The sequence below is a fragment of the Dermacentor silvarum genome, chromosome 4 (assembly GCF_013339745.2).
Source record: "Dermacentor silvarum isolate Dsil-2018 chromosome 4, BIME_Dsil_1.4, whole genome shotgun sequence".
In the NCBI taxonomy this organism is placed as follows: domain Eukaryota; kingdom Metazoa; phylum Arthropoda; class Arachnida; order Ixodida; family Ixodidae; genus Dermacentor; species Dermacentor silvarum.
Window position 1 is genome coordinate 92,363,670 of NC_051157.2, and position 10,119 is coordinate 92,373,788.

The following is a 10,119-nucleotide window of genomic DNA, read 5'->3' on the forward strand; positions in this document are numbered from 1 at the left end:
TGTTGCACTAGTTAGCTTACAAACAAATACACAAAAAAAAAACAGCTGAATTCTAACCCTGGCGCGACCCTTCAAACACGCGACATTTCATGCAGAACATGAAAATCTAAAAAAAATATCTTAGCCGACAACATAGTGCATATGCAATAGCACAACTAGGGCAAGCACACGCTGCCCGCATCAAAAATGTTCGGGTGCCCCTTGTGGGGCAAATTGCAAGAACAATAGAACGTCCCCAGTTTAAAACAAGCATATGAAACATGACTGCACCCAGTATATCATGCACCACATAAATACAGGGGGAAGTAAGCAACGCTAAAGTTGGACACAATAATAATAATAATAAAAAGAATGCGCACACTGTGAGCACAATCAATGTTCCCGTGTCCATTGTCCGGCACTTCACACACATTGAAGTTGCCCTAGTCTCACCACTCGCTCCTGCGCGCGGTCGAGCACTGACGTGCTAAAGCGAGCACTTTACGTCTGACAAAACCCCACTGCACCCATGCGGTGAAATATGGCAAGGTGGCCATCACATCTGAAGCTTACTTAACATATTGCGGGCGGCATCGGATTCTACACTGTTTGTAGTCCCCCGGGGTCAAACACATCCACGGACAAAGTCGCGACGAATGTGCGGCCGCGGGGCGAGCGCCGTAGCAAGCCTAACCCCAACTGCTGACCCGCTCCCGGTGCGCAGCGCCGACCTCGAGTTGTCAACGAAGCCCTAAAATCCCAGGGAATACCTCGCCCGCTAAAATGCACTAGTGGTATGCAGCTCTCCCTGAACGTTAGTGACACGCTAGCTACTCCGTGGAAAAACTCTCCGTCGTCTTTGGAAAGCATTCCGCCATGAGATTGCGATCCATGCCACTGAAACGCAGGGCTGGTACTCGCGGTGTCTTCTTTACCAGGGCGCGCCGGTGCGCTCGCGCCTGCTCTGCTCACGGTGTTACTCGCGTGAGCGTTTGTCGCGATCGCCACACCCTCACTCTGCTGGACAATCACCGACATCCCCTTATTGTCCAGACTTTCCCCTACTGAGCCCGACAAGTGACCTTTGCCTGCCCCCTGCAGCTGTATTGCGGAAACGACGTCCGCAGCTTCAAAGGACACTGCCATACAAGCTGCCCCGGGCGCGAGACCATCATCGTCATCCCTGTAAGGCGGCTCATGCTCTAAGTCGGTCACGATGATGACAGGTGTTGATATGGCTGTCGTCAGCTCAGAGCCGCAACAACCATCACCGGCCGGGTCAGCGTTTCCAACTACCAGCTGGCCCTGTGAATCATGCTCATCTCTTACTGAAGCACTTTCGCGCTGAAAGCTTTCCTCAGCCTTGCAACCAGCATCCGACACATGATAGCCCTCAACTGCCTGTGTTGCGTCTAGCGCAACTAGTGCCTCAACTTCCGCCTCCACTATCACCGCGCCCTCATCCTCATGCCCTGTCTCGTACGCGCCAACCAACGCTGCTCGTGCTTCCCCCGAAACCGCCTCAGTGGAAGCGCCCGAGTCCTGCTGATGGTCACTGTCAACGCTTTCATTTGTACAACTGCTCCTGTTCCGCACTGGCGGCTTACTCCCTATGTCATCCCGATCCAGTGCGATCCTGCAACCGGGAAGATTACCGCCCTCAAATGCCTGAGGTCTACCCTCTAGCTCTGACGGCACTTCCTCAATTCCCTGGCTCTGCTGCAAAGCTCTCGCTTGCTTTACTTTAGCTAATTCTAGCTTGAGCTCCAGCTGCTGGCGGTACTCCTGCGCCCTTTTCAAAGTGCGCTGCATTTCTAGCTCCGAGAGCTCGCCTGTCCCCACGCCGCTGTCGCTCATCCCTTCTGGCCACACGTACCTCTGCAACGTCCTTGACCAGCCTACCGTCATTTCCGTTGGCTCGAACACGACAACAGGAGCGAGATAAAATGAGACTAAAACAACTCACTCCGTTTTGCCTCCTGTCTCCGTTGTCGGTGGCTCCGCCATTTGCGGTGAAAGGTGGTTCCGCTGTCCGCTGGTGATGAGTCGTCGAGGGCTGCCTTAAACCAGCCGCGCCTCGTTGCCGTCCGAGAAGGCACTGGAGTCTGCGGCGTCCAGCCGCTACAGCTTCCTGCTGCAAAGTCTGTGTAGACGGTGTCGATCAGAGATCGAACTTCTGCCGTTGCAACTTCCTGCTTCGCCCGAGGCGATGTCTTGCTCGTCTTCGTCTGTCTTTGTCCTGCGAACCAGTCCTTGCCGACTGCGCCAGTAAAGTTCAGGTTCTTCTTTACCCACTCCTCTACTTGGGCGTCCGAGACGCACCGCCAGAGACGATGTACGTACGTGAGGAGTTCTGCCGCTACGAATAGCGGTGACGGGTTCGCTGGGTGCTTCTTCCGAGATTGAATAGGCAGAGATGACGAAAACAAAACACACTTTCTATTTACAATTATTTACAAAACTTTACATGAAGTTACAAGTACACATAATAGACGGAACTGGTACACATAGGGCGACCCTATAACGACATAGTCGATGGTGCATAGCACCGAAGTTTGTCCAGCTCGCTTGGACGGGGCAGCGGGGCCACGTTTTCAACCCTTCGGTGCCCCGCCCCAAGCATTTACCACCCAATTGCCACGGAGTGGCTGTGAGTGGTCCGCCGACGCACCAATCACGAATCCTGTGCCGGCGCTTCCAGCATTGCGCTTCTTCCAAGCGCCCTTTCCTCTACCGCCTTTTACGGTATCATTCTCACTATCCCCCAAAACAACATACAAATGACAACAACGTTCCAAGAAAGGGGGGGGGGGGGACAGGTGCATAGGATGCGTGCTCCCTGGGAGAGCCACAGCGCCCAGCACAATGGGCTCAATAAAATCTAAAGAACAGGCGGCACCTGGAAGCTGCAGCGATTGACCTTTGCTGTGACCCCTTCTCCACTCGTACCTATACGAAAAACCGATACCGTAGTAGCTACGGGTCCTTTGTCAATGAAACGTGGCGACCGACACTTTGGGCTCACGTACCCCTATTCAGTAAATGCTTGCACGAAGAAGCCTTTCGCGACGGCCGATTGGCAACGGTCTTCCGTCGTCACGCGCCGCCCCGTCATTTCTCAGAGCCAGTCGGTCCGCAAGTACATCTGGTCAGCTGTAATCGCGTCCGTCTCGTTTGAAACCACTCGAAAGCGTGTCTCCGAATGAATTTCTGAACCGTGCGCCACAACCGGCAAGGGTCGTTGACGCGTCACGCCTTGCTGCCACAAATCGCCCCTCCACGTGCCGGTTTTAATCTGGCATGTCATGAGCTGTGCGCCTGCTCACCTCGGCGCCGTCAACGCGACATGCATCCACCGCCGACCAATTATCCCATTGTGTTTTGCCTGTCAAGCAAGGAGCATTGACCAAATACGCTAGCCGTCTCTTAAGCTTTCCTCTGCAGCCGTTCCCTTCAACAGGATGAAAAGCGTGCAAAATGCCGGTTTCAAGCTTGCCGATCTATAATTAAAGACAAAACTCGTTCTTTTCTAGCAGCAGGCTTACAAGGCATATCGAGTATTATCACCTTTTCGCGAAGCTGATAGCTCGAAGGAATGATATGATCAATATAAGCAACAATAAACATCAACTCAAACGGAAAACAGTCGATTAACTACTCTTGTATACGTTCAAAACAAAGAAATATAACTGCATAAAAACAGAAAAGAAGCTGATCACATGGGCTGAGAACTCCTGTTCGAAGTCGTAGTACGTGCTTAATACCAGGTATTCATAGGCCTAGCTCCTCGGAGCGATCATTATTTTTTTCATCTAGTAAACAGGCTGGGCACACGAGTTTGATGAGTATTGTTGGTTTTTATTGGTGAATAATCTGTATGCACCTGAATGTCCCATCGGTTTTTATCACACTTTCAGCTAAATAACAGTTTCGAGCGAGTGAATATGCCATAAACAACAAAAATACCCACTATGCTTCTAGGAAACACGTCGGGAAACATGAAAGAAAACGAATTCACTACTCCAAATCTCAGTTTTACAACCACTGAGCCCCGGTGGCGTCAAATTCATGTACCGCAAAATGAGCGACAAAAATTCCTTCGCTTATAATTTTTTTTTCTTGAGCAGCTATTCAACATATTGCTACGAGAGACACATTCTGCCAGGGGCAGACGACAAAGAAGACGGTTCTGTCGGGTGCTGGTGGCTGTCCACCATCTTGGCTACTGTGTTTGTGTAGTGTAAATACAGTTTAAATAGTCCCGCCTTGTGTCGTTTTACGTAACATCTTTGTGGTGGAGGTGCTGGGTCATAGCCCCTGCGTTATGTCCATGTCTCAGTTTCTCCAGATTGGTGACGAACAACGCCGTGATGCTTCTTTGCGATCGCTCATTGACCGGCTGGAATCGGCACCTAACGACGCCTCACTGCGCATGTTCGTCCTCGTGAATGGCACACTTTACCGTCGTAACGTCCAGTCCGATGGCCTTGAGCTGCTTCTCGTTGTGCCTATATAACCATCTGCGTTCAATGGTCCTGCATGAGCTTCCCGACGAACCAACTGGAGTCACACTGGAGAATCCCGCACATACGACCGTGTCCGGCGCCGCTTCTTTTGGCACGGTCTCACCCGGTCTGTTCGACGTTACGTGACCTCCTGCGATAAATGCCAACGTCGGAAACGTCCTGCTGCACCCCCTGCTGGTCTACTTCAACCACTCTCTATCCCGACCGAACCATTCTTCCGTGTTGGTTTAGACCTTCTCGGTCCTTTTCCTGAGTCAAGATCCGGCAACAAGTGGCTCGCCGTTGCTATCGATTATGCCACCAGGTATGCAATCACTCGAGCGCTCCCCACCAGCACTGCTACTGACGTTGCCAATTTTTTGCTCCACGATGTTATTCTACACCATGGCGCCCATTGCTCACAGATTGAGGCCGTGCATTTTTATCCCGAGTAATTGACGATCTTTTGCGCTCCTCCTCAACGCAGCACAAGTTGACCACCGCCTACCATCCTCAAACAAATCGTCTCACCGAGCGCCTAAATCGCACCATCACGGACATGCTCTCAGTGTATGTATCCTCCGACCACCATGACTGGGCCCTGGCGCTGCCTTACGTGACCTTCGCCTACAATTCATCGCGTCACGATACCGCCGGTTATTCACCCTTTTATATGCTCTTTGACCGTGATCCGACGTTACCAATGGACACCCTACTTCCGGCTGCTGCCACGCCGCCTAGCGAATATGCACGTGATGCCATCGCTCGTGCCGATCATGCGCGTCAGATCGCCCGCTCTAGGCTGTCGGCCTTCGCAAGCGACCCAAAAGCACCTCTATGACAGCCGGCATCACGACGTTCGCTTCTCACCCGGTGCCTTAGTTCTCCTGTGGTGTCCATTCCGTCGGGTGGGCCTGTCCGAGAAGTTGTTATCTCGGTACACGGGTCCTTACCGAATCATCCGCCAGGTCACGGACGTCACCTACGAGATTGTTCCCATCTCTCCGCCTTTGCCGCCTGCGATCGCTGCCAGTGACATCGTTCACGTCAGCAGACTGAAAGCACACCACCCTCCTCCTGACGACAATGTCTGAAGTGCGCCGAGACTGCGCTTCTACCGCCGGGGGTAATGCTACGAGCGACACATTCTGCCAGGGGCAGATGACAAAGAAGACGGTTCTGTCGGGTGCTGGTGGCTGTCCACCATCTTGACTACTGTGTCTGTGTAGTGTAAATACAGTGTAAATAGTCCCGCCTTGTGTCGTTTTACGTAACAATATTATAATTGCGCAATGAAATTAAGAAGCCAGATGCCCAAGTTGTTTGGCGCTGACGATGTCTTAAAGTGAAATGAAGAAAGTTCCTGCTACTATTTATTTTCTTAGTTGGATTTTATTCCGCAGAACGATGGTTGTCTTGCACCATTCGACCTAAGCATCTGGAAACTGCCCCAAGACTGTCCTCGCTTCACGATGAAAGCTTAACTTTTTTCTATTTACTTTGGATTATGAATTGTGTGGGGAGCTTTCTGTAATGTCGTCAGTGTTCACCTTTGTGACATACAAGACAAAAGGTGAAAGCTACCTAATCACCTTATGACACTGGAGGTGCCACCATAATTTAAGGCACTCGGACAAATCGTCCATAGCTTAATGACAGCATAGTGGATATGTATTTGCATAGGTCATGTACGTCAGACGCTCATAAAAAAGTAAAAGCAGGACCCGAGTATTGCTAGTTCTGTCCGCTTCTCATTTGCGTTTTTTTTGTTCGCGTCATTCATACTTTCCTTGATCTCTGACAAAAAATTGAAGGACGCTTAAGCTTCGCCTTACGAAAGTAGAAGGCGATAGCGTTATCGGGACCCGTTCGCATCACATCGTTCGCATACGGCACGTAGGCTTCATTCACTGCAACACTGAACGTGGGAAAGCCAGCTTACAAAAACAAGCTTACACCGATCCCTTTATAGCGGGCTTCACTTCTAAACTGAAGTGCATTGCTCGAAAGACGTTTTCCAGGGGAAATATAAGTGGTCTTATATTAAAACGTGAAGGCCCTAGCACCTTTTTCATTATTACAATATTTGTTTGCTATTGCCCTGACGCGCGCAGGTCTGGTAGAAAAGTTGGAAAAAGGTTTGTGTTTGAGTTTCCTCGTTGCAGAATTAGGTTTTCTCGTACATTCAAATTACAATATGACGCCGATTGGTAAACAATCTGACAGCGAATCCGACTCCAAATGGTAAAGTCGTACTTGACCATTTTTCTGGCGGATTTCACTGTGAGAAATTCAATTTTTGTTCACCAAAACCTCGCACCACGCCGGCCTGCGCGGTCGATGTGGTCGGATGATTTTCTTCGCCACCCGCGATCACACGCTGGTTGCCGACGCCGGAGTTTCTGTGACACGGGACCCTAAACGCTATCGCGTACAAGAGACTTCGCCTTGAGTTTCGTTTTTTAGGCACGCGTCGTACTTTACGGATGAGCAAAAAAGAAAAAAAAAAACGAAAAAAAAACGCACTTTCCTCCGAAAGGCGAAACATTCATAGCGATATCAAAGTCATAAAAACAGCATGAAGTAAGTTGCGTAGTTTTATAGGCCGTTGTTTCCTTCATAAGAACAGATTCTTTAGAAAAAAAAAACTGTGGCTCCAATCCACGCTGTGAAGGTGGTTGGACAACGAACTGTAAACGACACCCATAGCGATCACCCATTGTGACGTCACTTGAATTCACACACGTGGCACACCCTTTATTACTTCACAACGACATTATATTCACGCTGTTCTTCTGGCGTCTTTACTTTCCGTGGTCTACCCATGGTAGCATGGAATGAACTGAATGAGTTGCTAGACTATGATGACATTACTACGTGATTTCTATGCTGTTGGGTACTTTTACACTCGGAGTAGCTTATACAACCGTAATTTTTACCGGGAAACATACGCGGGAGAAGGAACGCTGTGAACGACACCCGCAACGATTACCCGTTGTGACGTCACTTGAATTCACACACGTGGTTCTACAAAGAGTGAAACCAGAGACACTGGTTTCACGAAGGTTTTCAATGACGTCAATCCATTTCGAAGCAGCTGCAAAACTAGTCTTTACCGGAACGCGTAGGAGGGTGTTCCCATTGTTGACACGCGCCTTATGATCCATCATGTGGTTTTGATGCTTGTTTTGTGCTTTTATTTAGAACGAGTGCTTAGCTGTATGCCTTATGCCTGATTTCAAAGGAGATATGATGTTTGTATTAAATTTTTAGCCTCGCGTTCTTTGCTTACGCTGACATGAAAATTTCCTTGGCTGGTAGAGGTATACAGCTTCGCTGTAAGAACTAAGCAAGCATGGTGTCACACGCACTCACAAGCATAAACAGACGTGCTACAATTTCCGTATAGGGGTCGCAAAGATTTTGTGGCCCCAAATAAATAGCGTTAGCGCCACTGTGCATTCGCAAGACGCAAAGAGAGTTTAGTGCTTGCGGCGGCGACGCTATTTCACAGAAATAGCCCTCCCATCTAAACTCGACGCAAAAGTTTTGAGTCAGCGAACAGAGCTGTATCCATCGAAGTGACGGCTCTCACCTTCTATTACATTCGACTCCAGTCCTCGCGAACCTGCAGCCATCAAAAGCAATGAACGATTTCATAGGCTTTCACTTTCACTCATTTCATATAAAACTGTAAGAAAAAGTAACAATGGTTAAACGAGAAATCATTGTTTCTTAGATCCGTAGCAGAACTTGCAGGCGGCCAGGCCTAACACAAACGCACCTCGTAGCTAGGGAGATATGCCCGTCTCGTTGCTAAGTTGGCCAAATGATTAACTGCAGAGCTTAACATGACAAAATTTATTACAAACACTGTAGATTAGTATCAGTCTTGCCATTCTTGGTGAAACACGTCTCAGGAGAGAGAGGGATATAAGGAAGGCGGGAATGTTAAACAGTCAAGAGTCCGGTTGGCTACCTTACGCTGGGGAAAGGGAGAAGGGGAAGGGAAAGAAGGAAGTGAGAGAGAGGGTGGAGGTATGGAGACGTGCACTGACCGTACTGCAGAGTAGAGCACTGCACGGGCTCGGGCTTACCCGAAAGCCCGGGCCTGGCCCGGCCCGTGGGCCGGGCCTGGCCGGGTAGAACAGTTTTTTGATGGGCTCGGGCACCGCGTGTGCTTTTTGACCCGGGCCCGGGCCGGGCTCGGGTTTTTTGACGCGGGCCCGGGCCGGGCTCGGGCTTTCTGGTGGTGTGCATGTAACGTGCAGCGAGTTATTATCGGGTGTCTCAACTCTGAAAAACATTATTTTTTGGTGTTGGGCCGGGTTCGGGCCGCTTTCGAGTTGGGCTCTGGCCGGGCTCGGGCCTAAGGTAAAGGGGTGGTGGGCCGGGCCGGGCGGGTAACGTAGATTATTTCCGGGCCCGGGCCGGGCCCGGGTCTCGCCATAAAAGTTTTGATCGGGCTCGGGCGGGCCGCCCAAGGTAAAAACGGGCCCGGGCCGGGCCCGGGCTGAAAAAATCGGCCCGTGCAGTGCTCTACTGCAGAGTCAAAGGCGCTCGTACAAACTAGACGCACTCAGAAAGCACAAAAGTGACTTCACTGCCTTCTGAGCTAGTATAGTATAATCTAGTATGTTCTAGTATAATCTGTTCACTGAGAAGACGATCATCTAATTTCCTGAATGCGTTAATCATAAATTGTCTTTCGGCTTCAAATTGAGTACAGTGGCACAGTAACTAGTGAATGTTCTCGTATCCGCCTACATAACATGCAGGACTGTCAGCCATTCCATTAGCGTTGAATAAGCTTTCGTAAAGGCAACTCCCAACCACAACCGACACAGAAGAGACGCCTCGCGTCGGTGCAGTCCGGCCGGAGGACCGAGTTGCACATTAGTCTGTGCTGTCTGGTGGGCGTTGTATGTGCAGTATTCTACTCAGCTAACGAGAGCGTGCGTGCTAAAAAGCGAAGCTGTCTCGCAGCGTCGGTCCTTGAGAGAGGAAACACGTGTCAAAAGAGCAATTGCTGCACTACAGATTACTTTTTGTTGAAACTTCCGATTTCGCTCGTCGAAGCTCTGCAAGCGCTCGGCGCAAAGAGCGAGCGCTGAACCCTATTCTAAAAATCGTTGCTCTCGTGTGACGCAAACGCCGATTGCCCAAAGCTCTTTGTGGCCGCAAAGATTAGGGTCGCTATTCTAAAACAACGCTGGCGTGAGGAGGAATACAAGCCGCCGGAAGCCGGCTCTTTTGCCGAAGCGAATGCTTCATGCTGTCTCTCGCTTTACAATTTCCGCTGTGCTGCATCTGGGAAATTTACATTACGCTACCTCCAACGCTAGGCGTGCGAGAAGGTAGCGCACATGAAGGCGCCAGCCATGGCCCCTCGGCTTTCGACGTGGCACCTGCCATAGGTTACATCAAACACCTGGCGCGCGGGCCGCGCATGCGCTAGTACGCGCTCAGCGTCACGGGCAGCCATGCGCAGTCATGGCCGGGCTAGAGGAAGAGACGTGCGCTCTCCGCTCCTAGCACGCGCTTGATCACGTGAACTCCAAGTAAGGGCGCGCTGGAAGACAGCGCGGATCAAGCTCACAGTACCTTACAACTTACTCTCCAAACTTTTTTAAGG